General features: G+C 34.6%; 1 pseudogene; it reads left to right on the forward strand.

The window, feature by feature from the left end:
* LOC101444556 (olfactory receptor 4L1-like) overlaps positions 1–9,578 on the forward strand; it is a 28,641-nt pseudogene extending 19,063 nt beyond the window's left edge.
* The last annotated feature ends 13,953 nt before the right edge of the window (positions 9,579–23,531 follow it).

Raw genomic sequence — 23,531 nt, forward strand, 5'->3', positions numbered from 1 at the left:
CTGCAGGGGGTGATTTGTTTTAGGGGAAAATGCCCACGTTTTAACTTTTCAACTTCTCTATAAACTGTGTGAAAACAAAACAAAACAAAACAAAACAAAACAAAAAGGCAGTAAGTTTCAGAGCAGTTCTTTGCCCACTCATATAGAGCATAAAGCTATGAATTGTCACCTGGGTATGCACAATTAAGGGAGTATAAAAATTATATTGTCTTATTTTAACAAAATTCATACTCCAAACATAAGTTACTTAAAATGATATCTGCAAATAAACCTTGGATTGAAGAAAATTCTAATTATTAATGCAGAAGTGATCAATTATAAAACAGCATATCTGACAATTCCATGCTTGGGATGAACCTCTTTGTCAGCCACATTACAAAGTAAAAGAACAAAGAGCCACCAGAACTAAATAATTTAGTGAAAGAAATTCTAAATTATTAAGAAACATTTTTATAATATGACTTTATTTCCATCATCAACAATGGAATTAATGTTCAATCTATACTGTGCTATAATATATAAACTAGCAATCCTATGATTGCCTATTACTAGTAGTAAAGCATTTGAAAAGCAAATATACAAAGCATAAAGTAAATCTCTACAATATTTTGTGCAATATTAGTAGATACATGATAATTGATGGCTTGAAATTTTTCATGAAATGTAATAAAAAGCATTTTTGAGCATTCCTTAATAAATAACAAAAGCAAAAAAACACATGCCCCTGAACTGCCATTATAAAATTGGTTAAAATGAGCAATAGAATGATATATAAATTAAACTCCTTGTCAGCCAGCACTACTGAAAATTGCATTAAAACCGCATCTAATGATTTGAAAATCAAGCAACAGAATAAATTATGAACCATGAAAAGGAGTTTTGCCTTATAGTTACATAAAATGTATGGCTATTTATAGCAATACATATATATATATATATATATATATATATATAAATTTTCTCTTTAATTGCAAATGACTAATGAAAAGAATGTCTGTGACAAAAATATACATTAAGCCATTGGTAAAATGAATTAAGAATTAAATAAGGATTTGAAGATAAGTGAAAAAGATATCACCAATTTGAAGGTCATTCATGATATATGTTGATAAGATATCAAATGGACTGAAGCTTGTAATTTTAATTTTTATAAAAACAACACCTTGTGAAACAAACATTATTATATTTTATCATAAAATGGTTAATGATTATGAAGTTTTCATGCCATACATTCTCTAAAAATATCATGCCAAGCTATCTAAATGTGAAAAATACTTATTATTATTTAGTGATCATATAAGTTAGTTGCACCAAAAATATATATCAGTTGTAATGCATTTAACATATATTTGTGTTTTATCTTTTAAAAGTTATAAGTAATTGTATTAGTCAGCCAAAGGGGTAGTGATGTAAAATACCAGAAATTGGCTGGTTTTAATAAAGGTTATTTATTTAGGGTAGAAGCTTACAGTTACCAGGCCATAAAGCATTAGTTACTTCCCTCACCAAAGTCTATTTCCAGCAAGATGGCTGCCAACATCTGCCAAGAGTTCAGACTTACTGTGTTCCTCTTTTCCCCAGGCTCCATTTCTCTCCAGGATCAGCTGCTGTGCTTTCTCAACAAGGTCAACTGTAGACTATCAAGTGAATGGTTCTGTTTCTTTCACTGAGGCTTCTGTCATGTCTAAGGAGCTGTTTTTATTTCTCTGTGTTCTTCTCCTGTGTGTTCATTTCCTGGGCTTAAGCTCAAAACTATAGGATCAAAACTCCAAACTCCCTTCTCTGTGGTGCAGTCTCTCTGTTGACATGGCTCAATCAAAGCCTTACTCATTATTTAATTAAGTAAAAGTAAAACTTCTGAATCCAGTGCACTTTAATATACCCAGAGGAAAAGATGAGTTTACAAACATAATCCAATATTTCTTTTTGGAATTCATCTATAATGCCAAACTACTGCAGCAATATTTTATGTCATCTATAATATATGCTTTTAGTGGTAAATTTATAAAATACATAAATAAATGCTTTTAAAAAATACCTGTAAATTTCCCAGGGTAAGAGGACAATTTGGGAGAAGTGTGAGGGAGAAGAAAAGTCCATTAAATCAAAGACCCCTACTCAGTCAAAAATATCAATGTCACCAAGATAATCAAAGCTATAGGTTTCTTGAAAGAGAAACTGCTGGAGCAGAAGAACCCCAAGCCAGGCAAGTTGTTGTCAGAGTCCCATGATTGCAAACAAGTTTCAGCCATTGTAAAGAAATTTAGGGGATTTCCAATGGGGAAGTCACAATGGTTGGTTGACATTAAATTCTTCATTACATAATAGGTTCTTACAAAACAGGGAACAGATATTCATTGGTTAGTATGATATTCTTATTCATTTTTAATAGGTTATTTCTACCATTCCAGGATCAGCTTAACACTAAATATTGCTCAGTTTGTAAATTTATTGATTAAGCTCTGCTTTCTAGGAAAGTCCTGTCCTACATCAATTTTTATCTTCTGGAAAGAGCCTTCCAAATCTCAAAAAAAGAGTTTCTCCAAGCAACTCTGAATGCAGATGGCCGCATTATTTTTACAACATTTACTATATTATACTCAACATTCTCCATTGTTGTTTTAGTTTCTTGGGCTACTCAAGCAAGTACCATGCAATGGGTTGACTTAAACAATGGGAATTTAATGGCTCATGGGCTTTGAGATTTGGAAAAAGTCCACATCAAGCCATCATCAATGTGGCATTCTAGGGCTGACTGCTCGTGGTCTGGGTCTTAGACTCCTTTCTCACGTGGCATCCTCTCCTGGCCTCTCCCTTCTTTTCCAGATTCCACTAATGTTTAGCTTCTGGCTGTTCCCTCTGTGGATTTCTCTCAGAATTCTTTCTGAATTTCATTTTGCTTGTCAAGGACACCAGTACGACAACTAAGACCCATTATGATTGAGGTAAACCATAACTTACCTGGAGAAACCTCATCAAAAGGTCATGCTTACAATGGGTTCACAGAGGTTTTGAATTAAGTTTAAGAGCACATTTTTTGGGGGTATATACAGCTCCAAACAACCACTGCTGTTTTAATCACTCAATTGCCCAGAGAGAATCACAATTTATTACAGGATCAGAAATGAAATGTAAACATATTTCCTGGTCATGCCAGGGCATCAATATCTGTGCTTTAACAACTCCCACTGAAATTTGAATTCCCAAAGCTCCAGCAAATCTGCCTCCAAAATGTTCACATCTTTATAAAAGACAAACAAAAGTGTATGCAGACCCATAAATCATGTGCAGGAAATCACAGAGAATGTAAAACAGATTTCTAATTTTAGATAACCACCTGAACATATTGTCCCTCAGTCTGTAATTTTGGAACAGGTAAGTGGAAATATTACAGAAAGCTAATTTGTTAGACATTTAATATACTAAAGATAGTATTTTATTTAATTTTATGTTGGTTGGAAGGAAAGTACTACGACTTTTATGTACCAAATTCTTCTTCCTAACAGGAAGATCGCATAAAAGTATTGTGTGATAAACTGGAACCAGAAATTTTTATGAAAAATTAAAGAAAATAGTCACTCAAAATAATATTGTGAAGAGATGGTAAATGATTAAGCATGATGAACAAAATTGAGAAAGCTAAATCTTGAGCACATAGAAGACTCATCCTATAATTGAAAAATAATGGAAAAGCTAAAATTCAATTTTTGGAGAATAGAGAAATGTTACTTTTCAACAAGTTTCACATGTTGCAAGACATAAAAATAAGCATTTGTACTGACACTTGCAGAAGAAACTGGCAAGAGAATTGGATAATCTCTGAATAAAATTGACCATTAGAAAGTAAATGCAGACTAGTTCTTCATATATTAAAAAAAGGAGCTATCATTGGAAGATATTCATATTCAGGGAATAAAAAAAGAATGAGAATAATTCAAGAGTATCACTGTAAGTATTCTTGAAGACTTGGGAACAGAATAGCTTGGACGAAGTGGCAGATGGTTTCCTGCAGGAGCTCTCCATGAGGAAGGGGAAAGCCCTAGTCACTTTACTGCTCCCGTTTCTGCCCAGGATGGGTGCTCTATCAACCACCATCTGCCCTTTCTAGTCCAATGGAATGAGGGTAATCAGGTCATACAAATGTTATTCAAACCTCTGGGAAAATATATCAGTCACTTGATTTTTGGTGAACTTCTCCAAGAATTGCATCCAATCACTGTTGCCCTTCAGAATCAGTTTGGAATACCTTTGCTCTGTGCCCTCCTAAGTCCAGGAGAGCAGCAGATAGCTCTGGGTTATTATCTAGAGGAACTCAACAGTGAACACACAACTTGGCCAGACATGGTGGTTCTGGTTGTCTGGGAGATAGCCCAACTGTTTACATGCTCTCTGGCAGAAATTTTTAGCCTTCCCCAGAAACCCTCTTCCTCTGTTCTGTCATCACAAGGATCTTCCCTGGACCTACTGATGAGGTTGTTTGGAATACGCATACGTGAAAAACTTAATTGTTAGATACTAACTAAAAGGGTCATTTGTAGATGGATATAGAAAAAGTCTCAAGACACTAAATTATTATAACTTGATATTTCAGGCACAATATTCCAAGCATTTTCATACCCTTCTTCATAATCCTGAATGTGCCTAAAAAGAAGTCATACATAGTAAAGTATAGTTAAAAACAATAGGATTGAGAGTTGAGAATAAGAAGTAGGAAAAGTAACAAAGAAATTTAAAAAAAAAATGGATAGTAGCAAGATGCCAAATACATAATGAAGACAAAATATAATTGAAGATAGAGGAAATTAAGAAATTGTAAAATTATGTCGTTGTCTCAATGGGAAATATATTTTGAGCTCAACTGAGAGATTGTAGCAGAAACTACTTTTAAAAATATTTGCTTAATTTATTAAATAGAGTTTTAACTTTAGGAAAAAAGCAATGGAACAAAACAATGTTTACTGGTTTATGTTTTATTGAATATAATCCACGTACCATAATTCAATGAATATTAGTATGGAATTATACAACATACATTTTTTTTTTGTATCTGGCATCTTTCAGTTAGTATAATAGTTTTGAGAACCATCTATGTCTTAGGATAAGTATGTATAATTTTTGCAAAACATAAAATACATTCAATATTGTAATTATGTATATTCTTCAAATGTTATAATGAAAGGGAAAGTAAAATTCTATTTGCATCTATCATGCTTACATTAAATAATATTTATTTTATTCACACTGATAAAAGCGTATATTCATATTGAACTATTGATTGAAACAAATCTTGCCTTATCCCTTTCTAATGAGGGATTTGTTGGCAAAGTCTTAGGATTGTAATCTTGGATTTACATGAATGACTCAGGCCCATTTGTGCTTACCCTGTGACTGGCCAGGAACTTCTACACCATTCCTTCTAACACAATACCCACCACATCTTTTAGGGATGGCCCTGCCTCTAAGACATGGGAGGATTTATTTAATTATTTGGCTCTTGATTTTTCATTTATTAAATGAAATGTGAATAATAAATGATTACAAATTTCCCTTATGCCCTAACTATATTATTATTCAATCTTCAATTTCCTCCAGAACACATAATAAACTGTTGAATAAAGGTAATTGAAATATGCAATTGATAACTCCAAAGGAAGAAAATTTTCCTCAATAACAGGATTTAATATACATTTTATGATAATTTATTTCCTTTAATTTATATTTATTTTGTACTCACAACATAAAAATATGTATTAAGTATAATTATATTAAGTATAATTAAACATATTTAGAAAGTTTGCTTGGAAATGGAAGGGGAGAAATAAGTGGAATAAATGCTGGGAAAGCCAACAGCATAGTTGAATGCCAACTTTCTGAAATAAAAATACAAGGCCAATACATCTTTCTTAATTAATTTATTGGAAGTATTTTTGTTGTATCACAGGATATAAATTCCATGTAGAAAAGGTTTTCATGACCAAATTATAGCTAGCATTTTCATTCAATCTAATAATTATTAAATCTTGTCATTTCTCCAAAGTATCTCATTAATGCAATTACTGTCACAAGAGTCTCAAAAGCATTGATGTGGAGAAAGTGACTATGGTAGTTGCTGAGGGCAGTGAGCGGGAAGAAGAGATGTGATGTGGGGGCATTTTTGGGACTTGGAGTTGTTCTAAATGATATTGCAGGGACAGAGTCTGGATGTTATATATTCTGTCATAACCCACTGAATGTACTGGGAGAGAGTGTAAACTACAAGGTAAACTATTATCCATATGGTGCAGCAGTGCTCCAAAATGTATTCACCAAAAGCAATGAATGTGCCACAATGTTGTTAATGTGAGAGGAGTAGGGTGAGGGGGTGTGGGGTATATGGGAACTGCTTATACTTTTTGAATGTAACATTTAAAAAATAAATAAATAGATTGTAGGATCAATAAAAAGGGGGTAGGGTTTTTTGTTTATTATATTATTGGAATAATTTAAATGCTCTAAGAATGAATGAAATGATAAATGCACAACTATGTGATTATGCAAAATACCATTGATTGTACCCTTTGCATGGACTGTATGATTTATGAATATGTATCAATGAAATTAAATTTTTTAAAAGAAAAAAAAATAAAAAAACAAAGTTTCTGCTCACTTGCATGATAAGCATAGAACACAACCCTTCAAAGAAGCTGCAATGTGTTGACTATCCATTGTGTGCTCCTCCAGGTTCATAGTCCATCAAGCGACATCCATTACAAGTTCTCCTGGAACTTAACCCTACATGGAATACATCATATTCATTTTTTATTTTCCAAATTTGTAGGCATTATCCATTTATTTGATACAATTGAAGGAATTAAGATTGGATAGTGGATAGTGGTAATAGAGTTTTTGACAGAAGCTTGAGTAGAAAGGGAAACAAGAGGACAGTTACATGTAACTGGAGAAAAAATACACTCTTCCTATGTATATTCATATCTTTATTTTTTGTCTTTTTTTCTAAATACTGTATTTTCTCACTCATTGCTCTTAATTTTCTTCTCTTCCTCATAAATCCCAACACTCTGAACCTCACCCTTCCTGTTTACTAATCATGCAGATCGTTTTAATTATTTATAATGGATTTTGAGGATAGCAACCAAGCCTAAAACTGTATCTGCAAGTGTCATTTGACATTGATCTCTATTCTTTTAAAATTCCTATAACATTTTGCACGCACCCTGTAGTAAATTAGATGTTGTCATATATGTCGTATTGTTATTTTTCATTTGATAATCATATCTCATTTAGAATACAAAATCTTTAGATATAAGGCATTGATTAATTCATTATAAGATAAACAACTCAGTAATATAGGGAAATCTCAACATAGTTTATTCATATTCCTTACAGTAAGGAATAGAATATGGAAGGTATTCAGTCAATATTTAATCAATAACATCACTATACATATGTATTCCTTTAATTTTGTTGGCAGCATAAGGTATTTATTTGAGCATATACTCTGATTCCACACTAATTGGGTTTGAATGGCAGCTCTGCTCCTTGTTAGCTGTGTAACCATGGATAAGTTGTTCAATACTTCTGTGCTGCTGCTCCCTCATATGCAAAATAAAGTTGAAAATGCTCCTTACATCATGCAATTGGTATGAGCATTAAATGAGCAAATGGCAATGAAGACTGGCACATATTAGAACAGAGCCTACCACATACAACCACTTAATTGAAGACTATTTGTTCACTCTAGATCATCTGAAAAATGTCAAGAAAGTAAAGATAATTAGTATTGGGCTGTATGACACATGCAACCCAAACAAAATCTACATGCTAGTAAGGATTGAATCACTTCACTATTTATTTCTAAACTCCTGCATACTTACACCTACATGACACACAATATCCTTGCTCTGAACAATGCCAATATAAGGATTTGAGAAAACAAGTTCAAATAGATCCAAGCCTGAATCCAAATTTCCTAAAATCCTAGTATACTTCACAACAGAAATTGAAAAGCAAAATTACTTTTAATGAATTCAAAGCCTTTTTTCCCAAGTATAAATTAGCCACTAAGTTGTGTGTGAGTTTACATATACCTGTCTATCTGGTATGTGTGTGCTTGCTTGTATTAGAACCACAGAATTATTTCGGTGAATTACATCAGAGATATAGGATATTCACTCATCTTCCAAATCCTACATTCCTTATATATTGGGATAATATAAATTCAAGGAGTAACAAATTCTATGTATCATAACAGGAAAAGGCAAATTAAACAGTAATTTAATTACTATCTAATCTTTCTATATGAAAAATTAGTAGGAGAGTCAAAATCAAGTGATTAAAAAGTATAACTTCTTATAAAATTTATAATCCCTCCACTACTTCAAATGCTTTTTAATTGTGGATTAACTATAGGAATATCATTTCAAAGTAATGTGATCCCCCAAAAATTTCTTATTATGAACAATAATATGTCTGCATGCTTCAGAATATATGCTCTCACATCAGCAAATATTATTTACCAAATAGAAATATGAAAATAATGTCAACTCTGGCTTTTTTTTTCAATTCTCTTTGTATTTAAAGAACTACTGAATCCTTTTTTGAGTTGACTAAATGGATCTTTACAATGGATCTGTACAATTTTCTGTACAATATTGATTCTCATCTGGAATATTCTAATCAGGTTATAAGATCAATAAAGTTCTTGCATTATTTTAAAAAAATGGCTCTGTAGTGATTGAGTTTATTTTTCTAGGTTTTTTGGGATCAAGGAATCTTCAATTTTTTTTCTTTGTAACATTTTCCTTGATCCACAGTGCTAATGTGATGGGAAATATTCTCATTATGGTCATAGTGACATATAATTCTTCCTTTCACTCTCCCATGTACTTCCTCCTTGGAAACCTCTCTTTTATGGACATGTGTCTCTGCACTGGCACCATACCCAAGATGATTGCAGACTTGCTCACTGAACACAAGATCATCTCCTTATGAGGCTGCATGGTCCAGATTTCTTCATGCACTTCTTTGGGGGTGCTGAGATGACTCTTCTGATAGCCATGGCCTGTGACAATCATGAGCCACAGGATGCTGAGTGGGTTTGTGATACTTGCATGGATAATTGGTTTTGTACATAAAGTAAGACAGGTTTTATTAACACTGAATTTGCCTTTCTGTGGCCACAGTGTCTTAGACAATGTATTTTGTGACCTTCCCCTTGTGATCAAACTTGCTTGTATTGAAATTATACCCTGGAATTATTTGTCATTGCTGACGATGGGCTGCTATCATTTATCTGTTTCATCCTCCTGCTTGTCTCCTACACTGTCATCTTGGTCGCTATATGGCAAAGATCATCTGAAGGGCTCTCCAAGTCTTTGTCCATATTGTTTGCCCATATCATTGTGGTCACTCTGTTCTTTGGACCTTGTATTTTTACTTATGCCTGGCCATTCAAGACTTTTGCAGGAAATGAAGTCTTTGCTGTATTTTATACTGTTTTCATACCCTTACTGAACCCTATTATTTATATCCTGAGAAATAAAAAAATACAAGATGCTATGAGAAAAATATGGCCATAGCATGTTAGTTCCACACAGAACTTCTAGACTTCAGCACCGTATCATTAATATAACTTCTAAATACAGTGTTAAGAGAATTTGAACAGATAACCTTATAATTCCAGTTTCACTCCTCTTATGACAGAAACTTAAACAAAACAAAATATTTTAGATTCCTATTTAATGCTGTTAGAATTTATGATGATATTTAGTGATCTGCTGCAAAATTACATGAAAGCTTTGATATGAAGTATGAAGTAAATATTATGAGACATGATTTTAATAGAATAATAACATTCATAAGATTATACTGCTATTAAGTGAAGAAACAAACAAATGATTACAATAATTTTTAAAATAATGGGAAATATGACTCTAATCTTTTGAATCAATGAGGCAAAAAATTAAAATAAATTAGTAAATGTGACAATATAGTGAATAGAAGAAGATCCCTAAGGTTACAAAGAGTAGTCTTGAAACTAACTGCTTCAAATAATATTCTAAGTATGTACTAGTGACTCTCAAACCTCAATAAAGAAAAATAAAAGCAGAAGCGTGCACTTGGATTTTATGCAATATAGCACGAAACTTTATCTTTTCAAATACTTTCCATGAAGCTACAGATAAATTTGCCTTTGATAAGTTTGTAATCCTCACAGTAATATAAGCTAAATCTGATTTTCTATATATATTTGGTGGGGAAGTGGGGGTGAGACAGAGTGGTGCCTATTAAATTTGGAATTGCATACTCGTTGATGGTTAAACTTAAATATTTTCTCCCAATTCAAGGCACCGATATTTCTTGCTTGGACTACAGCAATAGTTTTGTAACTGATCCTAAATCACCACATAAATTTTTTCAATCTTTCAAAGTATTGTCTACAAGAATCCAGAGTGATGTCATTAAATGCAATTCTTAATGTTGCTGCCTATATTTAACCAATTTCATGGCATTATGAACAAGGTTCAAATCCTTAACTGGCCTTCAAAACCCTATGTAGCATGGGTCTACCTTTGGAATTTTGCTGTAATCTTTTTGTTCTTTTCATAGTACTCCATCTACATTGACCAATTTGAAATTTCCAAAGTATCAGTTATGTAAATTAAGGACTTTTTCCCAGGCTATTCCTGTCATATGAAATGATCTTCTATCTAAGTTATACTCCAGTTAATAATGAAAGCATTATATAAAAGTTTTGCATTTGTACAAATAACACACTTGAGGTCCTAAAACCCTCTGGTTACAAAACATCAAAAATTGCTAAAAAGTCTTTTAAAATTTTTGAAATCAACACCAAAAAGAAATGAGAGAAAAATCAAAGCTGAGATCCAGTCTGAACCTTGAGCTCCATTCTAGGAAGTTAAGCCAGCACTGAACCACTGCCCATTGTGAGAACATTTTCAGGAAATTATTGCCTGGAACTCCTAAAAATAGACTGTGGGGAGAGTGCTGTGGACTGGATTTTGAGTCTGAACAGAGAGAGACCAATTGGAATCCATGTCAAGGAATCAGACCCTAAAATAAAGACATAATTAAAAGTAAACAGGTCTAGTAGAAATAGGAAGCAAGAAAAAAATTTTAGTCTCAAACTTGATTCTTGGTGAAAAAGAAAATAAATGCTTCCCTAAAAAGAGTTCTAGCTGGCCATCACATTTTTTGTGTGATCCATCACATCATGGTGAGAATTTTTTAACTTGTCACTTAGGCTCATACATTTAGTGAATTCACAATCCACGTAAGTAATGAGAGAGGAAGTCTTTACTCTGAACTTTAGGGAAAAGCATCAGGTTTAATTACAAATTCCCTCTGGTGGTTGATCACCTGTTTGCATCTTCTACACATGTTTTTGGACTTCCTCTTTTCCCCTGCAAATGATTGTCTTGTATATTCCTGAAGGTAAAAAAGATAACCCATATATAATCGGAATCTCACCATGCCTACATTTCATTGAAGCTGACACTTCTCTCCTACAACTGGTAGGTTAAATAGCTGTGTTAACAGTTAGCAATTGTATACTTTAATAAAAGAATGGGACATTTTACATGAAACTTGTACTGAATGTGAACTTATTATTCTTACCATGAACACATCAATGTACAAATGATTTTAGTTAACTATCATCTGGACAAATGCATTTGGCTATAGAAGAAGAAAAAGGTCACTCTGTGGCTGATAAATATCCTTCATATTCCTCATCAGAACTATCAGTTTCATGGATTAATATTAAGTTTTAGAATATAAATGAGATTAGTTTAATCCACAGAATGTAAAAGTGAAATAGTTTAAAATGTAAATTAATGGAGAAATTAAGTTCTTCCTTGGCTAAGTTAAGAATCTATAAGAACTTGGAGGGAAGTGGATGTGGCTCAAGCAATAGAGCTTCTGCCTACCATATAGGAGGACCTGGGTTCAATCCTTGGGGCCTCCTGGTGAAAAACAAGAAAAGAATGTGTGTCCATATGGTGAGTCAGTGAGCATGAGTAACTGCGTGGTAAGCCAGTGCCTGTGCAAGTGAGCCATGCAACAAGATGATGACACAGAAAAAAGAGATAAGGGTAAAATCAAGATGAAGTGCAGCAGAAACCAGGAACTGAGGTGGTGCAATTGAGAGGGAGCCTCTCTCCACATCAGGAGTCTCCAGGATTGAATCCTGGTGAATCCTAGAGGAAAGAAAATGAGAAGAGAAGACAACACAGCAAAAACAGTAGGGTGGGAGGAGGGGAACAAGGAAAATAAATAAATAAATCTTCAAAAAAAAAAAAAAAGGACTCTGAAATTTTCCAATAAAATGCCAGATAAAAAAATGGTAAATACTGACATGTTAATTCAATGCAGGTGCTTCTTTTAAAACTTCACTATATTTGGTACTTATTTTAATTCAGGAAATCTTTCTGCAATGTCAAATGAAATAAATTATTTCAATTAACTTTTTATTTTCTTTCAAATCTACACTTATTTTTTTAAACTCATGTAACCTTTAACTCAAAACAATTATCTAATTATATTAATTTTTGATAATTTAACAACCCAGGGAATATTGCTTTATTTTTCTAAACCCAATGGCACTTTCTACCTAGATCTAAAACAATTGCTATAATGTTTTTATTTGATCAATATATTTTTAAAAGTCCTTCTTCCACTTTGAAATAATATTAAAACTCTATTAAGCATTAAAGTATATTACTTTATTTAGGAACAGAGTTATAGTTTTTATTTTGGCAAACAGTTTGATTTTTTACTTTCCAAACATTTTATTTGGGGATAAGTGAACATTATTTATAGATTGTCTAATCCATGAATGATTTCATGCTTTTATGAAAAGAAAGTGACAAAAACTTGTGAACACTAGAAATGATGCAATCCTGGCTCTTATCAAAACAAATACCAGTTACACCTTTCCGCATTCACTAACTGTTCTATTTAAGGGCTTTTGTGGAAATGTACAGAAATTACTCTTAAACACAAAAAATGACCACACCATCTCACTTTTTTATTCCACCTAAGCAAACAACTATATTTGAAAGGACTGGATTAGGTTTTCATCTTTTAACCAAAGGAATATCATTGAAAGAGCTAAGCCCACTTCTGCCACCATTCTCTTTGTTCTCAAATAGTTTCTGCATGAAAGACACCAAAACCAGTTTGAGCCGATTTTATTCCTTTATTTTCCATTCCTTTTTAGTTCACCCTTATTTGCATAATATATACTATCAAAAACTTAAACTTTCCGTTTGAGGGTAAAGTGTGCCTTAAATTAGATAAACTGCTTTTTTTCCCTTATTTTAACTTATATTTAGGTGAATCTAATTTCAAAGAATGCTTTTCAGGTATTTATCCTGAAATTATTATATTCAAATGGTTATAATTAATTACTCCATCTATCTCAACAGACTTGAGTTCACATATACATATATTTAGCTATTTTTAATAAATGTTTTTAGCAAACATTTTAATTATCTTCACTTTAAACATACATAAATCACAAAAAAAGGTTACATTAAAAAAATCTGAGGTTCCCATGTACTCCATGCCCACTCCCCACACTCCTCCTTCACCAACAACTTTTCCATCATTGTAGCACTTTCAATGCATTTGGTGAATACATTTTGGAGCACTGCTACACTGCTTAGATTATAATTTACATTGCAGTGTACACTCTCCTCCAGTCCATTCAGTGGATTATGGCAGCATATTTAATGCCCTGCATCTGTCCCTGCAATGTCATTCATGACAACTCCAAGACCTGAAAATGCCCCCAATATCACACCTCTTCTTCCCTCTCTCTGCCCTCAGCAACTCCTGAGGCCACTGTCTCCATATCAGTGATAGAATTTCTTCCATTGCTAGAGTCACAATAATTTTATAGTAGAATAAGAGTAAATCCACTCTAATCCATATTTTATTCCTCCATCCTATAGACTCTGAGATGGTGATGTCACTCCACCTCTAAACTGAGAAGCGCCTTAGATCCCACATGGCTGAGGGATGTGATTCTCCTGTTTGCAGTTGTAGGTGCTCTTGGTTTCCTGGTGTAGTGGTTGACCATAATCACTTCCCTGTTAGACAACCTGGGTAAGTCCAGTAAACCAGAGAGTAGGTGCGGCAACTTGGCTGACACTTAGGGCCCAGTTGGCACATGGACAGTCCAGATATTCAAGTCTCCTAAGCATACACCAACCCAAGCACCAGCCACAGGTTCAGTAAAAGGGATGGAAGAAGAATGTGTAGAAAGGTCACATCTGAGTATAAAGCCATCAACTCAGAAGCACAAATTTGAAAGTAGGACCCACTGGCAAGACACTGAACTCCAGAGCCATTGGTCATGACCATCAGCCCTGGGTGTCTCCATAGCCCTCAGGAGCAACCCTACCTGGGGTTGTATCTACTTTGGCTATCTCTGGGATCCTGCTGAGACATGTGTAAACATGACCCCTCTGATGACCTCCTAACTCATTTTGAAGTTTCTTAGCCATATAAACTCATTTGTCTTTACCATTTCCCCCTTTTATTCAAGGTCTTTTTCTGGTTGCATCATCAGCTGGTGATTGGTAGCAATCCCTTGGTGCCAGGAAGACTCATCCCTGGGAGTCATGTCCAATGCTGGGGCTAAGGTAATGCATTTACATGCTGAGTTTGGCTTAGAGAGTGGCCACATTTGAGCAACATGGAGGCTCTCAGGGGGTAACACTTAGGCACCCTGCAGCTCTAGGCCTAGTTGAAATTTCAAGAACACAGGCTCATAAGCATAGTCATTAATATGAAAGACTCATCATTGGACCATCCTTCTTCACTGGTCTTTCCTCTTGTACTTGGGGGATTGTTACTGTTCCATTGGGGAATGTGACAGAATTCTCCCAGTTAGAAACACAGCCTTCCCTCAGCTGTCATGTGTAACTCTACCTACTATGAAAATATACATTGAATATCTGAACATTTATATGTACCCTATATACAATGCCCTGGAGAAGTCCCTCCAAATCATATATCCCCCATCAATGACACCCACAGCAGTGTTCCTCCCCTGCCATAGTTGAACCACTCTATGACCCAAAACTTCTTCAAAAAATGGAGCCATATTCAATTAGTAGGGAAATGAAATAGTAATGATAGGTTTAAAGATTAGAAATAGAATACATACTAATTTAGAAAAAACTAAAATAAAGTAAAAAATATATTGGCGAATTAAAAAATGAAAAATATCATAAAACTTTGTTTTTTGATGTTTTGCCTTTCATCACTGTAATAGGTGTTGCCCCATGTGTACAGTAGCAAGGCAATCTCTTCCATTCCTCCCTCAGTGTCTACATCCTCTTTTTTTTATTTTTAATTTTGTCTTCTACAAATTTTAGATCACAGTAAAGTCACATATGCAATATAGGGAACTCTCATATACCCAACATCAAACCCTTTTGTCACTTCCCCAGCAATAATCTTTTTACATGTGGATGTTATATTTGCTAGAGGTGATGTACAGATATTGAAACATAGCTATTAACCATGGTTCCATTATGGTTTATGTTTTAGACTGTACACTTTTCAAAAGTTTACTTGCATTGTGGTTTACATTTTAAACTATACACTTTTTATAACTTTTTGGTGAAATTTAACTTGGTCTATATCCATCATTGCATGATCTCGTGGAACACTTCCATTGCTCCCCAATTACCCACTCTTCCAACTATTCTATTCCTCTTTTTGCCTCCCCTTGGGGCCAAGAGTGACAACTATGCTCCATTCCTTGAAAGACCAGATTCATAGTTGCATGCAACAATGCTGAGGGTTTGACACACTAGTCTGTCCTCCCCAAATGTGAACCATCTATCCTCTCAAGTGACACCCTCCCCTCTGTTTGAGAACATCAGACTTCCCCAGGATGAGAATAAAACACCATCCCTCTCATTGTATGGGTTTTCACTCAATGATATAACACACTATGAAAAGATGAACACTCACACACTCCCTAGAAGCTTGCCACAGGTGCATCCTTTGCCAGATGCCATCAAACACCTTAAACAAGTAACCCTTCCTTATTATATTTTCTAAAGAGTTTCCTCAATATTATAGTTTCAACCATGTACCTGACAATCTCCTGTGTTCTCCTGCTCCCCCCAAACTCTCTCTCCAATTTCATGGACCATCTGACCCATCCTCCAAACCCTGACCCCCCTCAAGCCTGCAAAGCCCTACCCAATAGTATCCCTAGGTCCCCATCTTAACCCTTCACTGCACAGCTACTTACCTCCACTTTATCATATAGTGGATATGCATGTAGGTGCCAGCTCACAACCTTTCTCTTCCCCCCAATTTCCTCTAAGCCTATTGTCCATTCTCTAGCTTTCTGAAACAGCTTGATTTGTTTAATCCATATCAGAAAGTTGATGTAGTATTTGTCCTCCAATGACTGGCTTGCTTCACTCAGTCTAAGGTCCTCAAGGTTCATCTATGTTATCCCAAATGTTGGTACTGTAATCATTCTTACAGCTGAGTAGTATTCCATTGTATGTATATACCACATTTTGTTTATCCACTCATCTCTTGATGGATATTTGGGTTGATTCCAACTTTAGGCAATGGTGAATAATGCCACTATGAACATTGGTGTGCATATATCGGTTTGTGTCCTTCTTTTCAGTTCTTCTGGGTATATATGCAGCAATGGAATTGCTGGGTCATTTGGCAAATCTATAGCTAGTTTTTTGAGTAATGTCAATCTGACCTCCATAAGAACTGGATTCTTCTGCATTCCCACCAGCAGTGGATGAGTGTTCCCTTTCCTCCACATTCTCCAAAACTTGTAGTCTTCCGTTTTTTTAATAGCCACCAATCTAATGGGTGTAAGATGGCATCTCAATGTAGTTTTGATTTGCATTTCCCTAATAGCTAGTGATTTTGAGCATCTTTTCATGTGCTTTTTAGCTATTTGAATTTCTTCTTTGAAGAAACATCTATTTAAATCTCTTGCCCATTTTTTAAATGGGCTGTTTGTCTTTTTATTTTTGAGATACAAGATTTCTTTACTTATGCTGGATATTAGTCTCCTATTAGATATATGGTTACCAAATATTTGTTCACATGGGATAGGCTGTCTTCTCATTTTCTTGATAAACTCCTTTGAGGTGCAAATGGCTTTAATACTGAGAAGGTCACATTTATGTATTTGTTCTTTTACTGCTCATACTTTGGGTGTGAAGTTCATGAAGCCATTTCCTATTACAAGCTCCTGTAGATGCTTCCCTACATTGTCTTCCAAGGTCTTTTTGGTCTTGACTCTCATATTTAGGTCTTAAATCCATCTTGAGTTGATTTTTGTATAAGGTGTGAGACGGTAATTCTTTTCCAGTCTTTTGTATATGGATACTCAGTTCTCCAAGCACCATTTGTTGAAGAGGCCATTCTCTCCCAGTTGAGTGGGCTTGGTGTCCTTTTCAAATACCAGATGGCTGTGTATGTCAGGATCTATATCAGAACTCTCAATTCAGTTCCATTGGTCAGTATATCTATCCTTGTGCCTATACCATGCCATTTTGAACACTGTATGTCTTAAAATCAGATAGTGGGATTCCTCCAATTTCATTTTTTTTTTTTCAATATGTTTTTGGCTATTCAGGGCCTCTTTCCTTTTCAAATAAATTTAATATTTCTTCCATTTCATTAAAAATGCTGTGTTGATTTTTATTGGGATTGCATTAAATCTGTAAATCAGTTAGGGTATGATATATATCTTAATAATATTTAGTCTTTCTATCCATGAATAGGGAATATTCTTCCATTTATTTAAGTATTATTTGATTTCTTTTAACATTGCTGTGTAGTTTTCTGTGTATAAGTCTTGTACATCTTTAGTTAAATTTATACCTAGGTATTTGCTTTTTTATTTACCACCGTGAATGATATTTGTTTCTTTCCTCCTCAGATTGCTCATTATTGGTGTAAAGAAATGCTACTGATTTTTACAGATTGATCTTATAACCTGCAAATTTACTGAACTCATTTATAAACTCTAGAAGATTTGTTGTAGATTCCTCAATACTTCTATGTATAGGATCATGTTGCCTGCAACTAGTGAAAATTTGACTCCTTCCTTTCTAATTTATATATGTAAATATATCTGGTTCTTGTCTCAGTGATTGAGCAAGTACATCTAACACAATATTCAATAGGAGGACTGATAGTGCACATCCTTGTCTTGTTTCTGATCTTAGAGGGAAAGATTTTAGAATTTCACCTTTATAAATAATGTTAGCTGTGGATTTGTCATATATACTCTTTATCATGTTCAGAAGTTTCCTTTTATTCTTATCTTTTGCAGTTTTTTTTTTCAATCAGGAAAGGGTGCTATATTTTGTCAAATGTTTTTTCTGCATTTATAGATATGATTATGTATGTGATTTTTTCTTTTGATCCGTTTATGAGGTGCATTACATTGATTTATTTTCTTTTGTTGAATCATTATTGGACAGCGGGGTGAAACCCACTTGATAATGGCAGATAATTCGTTTGTTGTGTTGTTGAATATGATCAGCAAGCATTTTGTTCAGGATTTTAACATCTAGGTTCATTAAAGAAATTGGTCTGTAATTTTTCTTTCTTGCGGTGTCTTTGTTTGCCTTTGTTATAAGGGTAATATTGGCATCAAATAATGAGTTAGACAATGTTCATTCTATTCCAATTTTTTGAAAGAGTTTAAGCAAGATCAGTGTTAGTTCTTTCTGGAATGTTTGGGAGAATTCACCTGTGAAGCCATCTGGTCTAAGGCTCTCCTTAGTTGGGAGGTTTTTAATAACTGTTTCTATCTCTTTACTTGTGATTGGTTTGTTGAGATCATCACTTTCTTCTTTTGTCAATGTAGGCTGCTTATGTGTTTCTAGGAATTTACCCATTTCTTCTAAATTGTCCTTCTTGTTAGCACATAGCTTTACAAAGTATCATCTTTTGATATTCTTTATGTCTGTGTGGTCAGTAGTGATACCCACTTTCTCATTTCTTGTTTTGTGTATTTCCATCTTCTCTCCTTTTTTTCTTTGTTAGTCTAGCTAAGGGTTTGTCAATTTTATTAATCTCGAACCAGCTCTTTGTTTTGTTTATTTTTTCTAGTGCCATCTTGTTTTCTATTTCATTTAGTTCTGCTCTGATGTTTGTTATATCTTTCTTTCTTCTTCCTTTTGGGTTAGTTAGTTGTTGTTATTGTTGTTTTTTATTAATTTCTCCAAGTATGCAGTTAGATCTTCAATTTTAACCCCTTCTTCTATTTTGATGTATGAATTTATGGCTATGAATTTCCCACTCAGTACAGCTTTTGCTCCATCCCATAAGTTTTGATATGTTGTGTTGTCATTTTCATTGGTTTCAAGGTGGTTACTGATTTCTTTTGAGATTTCCTCCTTGATCCACTGTTTGTCTAAGAGTATGTCCCTTAATTTCCATATCTTTGTGCCTAACCTGTTTCTCAGGCCCTTGCAGATTTCCACCTTCATTCCACTGTGGTCAGAGAAATTATTTTGTAAGATTTTAATCTTTCTGAATTCATTGAGATTTTTCTGTGGCCTACCATGTGGCCTATCTTGGAGAATGATCCACAGGCACTTGAGAAGGATGTGTATCCTGATGTATTGGGGTGTAGTGTTCTTTGCACGTCTATTAAGTCCAGATCCTCTGTTATTCAAAGTTTTTGTTTCTTTATTGATTCTCTGTTGAGATGTTCTGACTAATGGTGATAATGGTGCATTAAAGTCCCCCACTATAATTATAGAGACATCTATTCTTTCACTGATTTCTTCCAGTGTTTGTCTCATGTATTTTAAAGCACCCTGGTTAGGTACATAAGTGTTGATGATTTTTCTTCTTGAAAGATTACCCCTTTTACTGATATGTAGGTTACATTGTTGTCCTTCACAACAGTTCTGCATTTAAAGTCTATTTTGTCTGAGATAAGTATAGCTACTCCTACCCTTTTTTCACTATTGTTTGCTTGTAAGATTGTACTCCAGCCATTCACTTTCAACCTCTTTCAATCCCTGTGTCTAAGATAAGTTTCTTGTGGACAGCATATAGGTGGGTCATATGTCTTGTGGACAGCATATAGGTAGTTTACATCTTTGTCTCTCACAATAATTTTGCATTTAAAATCTATTTTGTCTGAGACTAGTATAGCTACTTTTGCCCTTTTCTGGTTACTGATTGCTTATAAGATTGTTTTCCAGCCATTCACTTTCAACCTCCTTCAATCCCTGTATCTAAGATGTGTTTCTTATGGATAACATATAGGTGAGTCAGATTCTGCCAATCTGTGTCTCTTGATAGGAGATTTTAATCAATTAATATTCACTGTTATTATTCTCAAGGAATTACTTACATTAGCTGTATTTTCTTTGGACTTGTGTATGTCTTAAGTAGTTTTTGTTTCTCATTTTGTCTTTGTATTTGTTATTTTTTAAAGATTTATTTATTTATGTATTTCTCTTCCCTTCTCCCTGCCCCCCCCCCAGTTGTCTGTTCTCTGTGTCCATTTGCTCCGTGTTCTTCTTTGTCTGCTTCTGTTGTCAGCACCATGGGAATCTGTGCTTCTTTTTGCTGTTTCATCTTACTGTGTCCGCTTTCTATGTGTGCTGTGCCATTCCTGGGCAGGCTGCACTTTCTTTCACGCTGGGCGCCTCTCCTTATGGGGTGCACTCCTTGTGCGTGGCACTCCCCTACATGGGTGACACCCCTGTGTGGCACGGCACTCCTTGTGTGCATCAGCACTACGCATGGGCCAGCTCCACATGGGGCAAGGAGGCCCAGGGTTTGAACCGCAGACCTCCCATGTGGTAGATGGATGCCCTATCCATTGGGCCAAGTCTGCTTCCCTGTATTTGTTCTTATACTCTCCTCCAACTCTGTCTCTCCTGATTTTTTTTTTCTTTCTTCCTTCAGAACTCCCTTTAGTATTTTTTAAAGGACAGGTTTCTTGTTGGCATACTCTCTTAGTTTCTGTTTATTTGTGAATATTTTGAACTCTCCATCATTTTTGAATGTCAGCATTGCTTAATAGAGTTTTCTTGGCTGGAATTTTTTTTCTTTTAGTACCTTAACTATGCCATACCACTGCCTTCTTGTTTCCATGGTTTAAGATGAGAAACCAGCACTTAATCTTATTGAGCTATCCTTATATGTGATGGTTCTCTTTTCTCTCTTGCTGCCTTCAATATTTTCTCTTTGTCTTGAACATTAGATAATTTGACAAGTATGCATTGGGGTTTATGCTGTTTGGGGTGTGTTGCGCTTCTTGGACATGTACATCCATCTCCCTCAATAGGTTGGTATTTATGCTGTTTGGGGTGTGTTGTACTTCTTGGATATGTACATCCATCTCCCTCAATAGGTTTGGGAAGTTTTTAGGCATTGTTTTCTCCAGTACCTCTTCTGTCCCCTTTCACTTCTCTTCTCCTTCTGGGATGCTTATAATGCATATGTTTGTGTGTTTTGTGTTGTCATTCAGATTCCTAAGTACTTGTTAGATTTTTTTCTATCTTTTTATCTATGAATTCCACTAACTGTTTGATTTCAGAGGTACTGTGTTCACATCACTAATTCTCTCCTCTGTCTCTTCAAATCTGCTATTATTTCCTTATTTCAAATCTGCGATTATTTCCTTATTTCCTGAGAGTGTATTTTGATTTCATGTATGGTGCCATTCATCACGATCATATCCATTATCTTTTTCCATATGTTTACAATTTCTTCTGTATACTCTGCAAGTATTTTCTTAAAATACACAATCTCCTCATTCACTTTATTTTGTTGGCCCATGATATTTGTTTGGAGAGCTTTGATTAGTTTTTTGATGTTCTTCTCCTATTCCTGGGTTTTGTTTGTTCGTTGGATTGGGCTATGTCTTCTTGTATATCATTATGGTTTGTAATTTTTTGTTGCTGTCTGGTCATCATTTTATCTTGATGGGTTTGTTCAGTTGATTAGCTTCTCTGTCTAGTTTTGGGTTTTATTTACATGTTGTTTTGTGGGTTTTAAGTCTTCTCTGTGACACTTCATTTTTCTTATTCTATTTCTTTGTTGTTGTTTAAGTTCCCTTGAAGGAAAAATATTAGGATGAGGGATAGCAAGAGAAGAAAGAAAAGAAAAGGTATAATAGTAGTATTGATAATACATATTTGCAGAAGAACCATATAAGACCTAAGAGAAGGAATATTAAACTCACGTAAACTGTGTATTGTTATAACAATAAAAAAGCAGAGTACCTACAATGAGATGGGAATCTGAATATGGAGAAGAATATAGTACGAATTAAAGGCCTTTGTGATGCCATTTTCTATTACAAGACCTTGTAGATGCTTCCCTACATTGCTTTCCAATGTCTTTATGGTCTTGGCTCTTATAGTCAGGCCTTTGATCCTTCTTGAGTTGACTTTTGTATGAGGTATGAGTTGGTAATCCTCTTTCATTCTTTACATATAGATATCCTGTTTTCCAGGCACCATTTGTTGAAGAGACCATTCCCTCCCAGGTGAGTGGACTTGATGGCCTTCTTGAATAGCATATGACTATATATATGAAGATCTATATCAGAACTCTCAATTTGGTTACCTTGGTCAGTGTGTCTACCCCTGTGCCAATAACATGCCGTTTTCACTACTGTAGTTTTGTAGCATGTGTTGAAGTCAAGAAAGTGAAAAGGGAACCAACACAATGGGAGAAAATATTTGGTAACCATATATCTAAGAGGAGACTTACACCCTGCATATATAAAGACATCTTATATCTTGAAAATAAAAAGACAAACAACCCATTTAAAAATTGGGAAAAATATTTGAACAGATTCTTCTCAAAGAAGAAATACAAATGACTAAAATGCACATGAAAAAATGCTCAAAATCACTAGCTATTAGGGAAATGCAAATCAAAACTACAATGAGATACCATCTTACTCCCATGAGACTGGCAACTATCAAAAATCAGAGGGATACAAGTGCTGGAGAGGATATGGAGGAATGGGAACACTCATTCACTGCTGGTGGGAATGCAGAAGGATCCAGCCATTCTGGAGGACAGTTTGGGGATTTCTAAAATAACTATCTATAGATTTGCCATATGACCCAGCAATTCCTCTGCTGAGTATATACCCAGTAGAACTGAAAAGAAGGACACGAACCAATAAATGCACACCCATGTTCATAGCAACCCTATTGATTATTGCCAAAAGTTGGAATCAACCCAAATACCCATCAACAGATAAGTGGATAAATAAAATGTGCTATATACATACAATGGAATACTACTCAGCTTTAAGAATTTATATAGTACAAACACATTGGATAACATGGATGAATTTTGAGGATCTTACGTTGAGTGAAACAACCTAGGCAATGAAGGACAAATACTACATGACCCCTCTGATATGAATAAGTAAACCAAGCTGTCTCAGAGAGCTAGAGACTGGATGATATACTTAAAGGAAGTTGGTGGGTGGGAGAGGAAGG

The sequence above is a fragment of the Dasypus novemcinctus genome, chromosome 3 (genome assembly GCF_030445035.2).
Source record: "Dasypus novemcinctus isolate mDasNov1 chromosome 3, mDasNov1.1.hap2, whole genome shotgun sequence".
In the NCBI taxonomy this organism is placed as follows: Eukaryota; Metazoa; Chordata; class Mammalia; order Cingulata; family Dasypodidae; genus Dasypus; species Dasypus novemcinctus.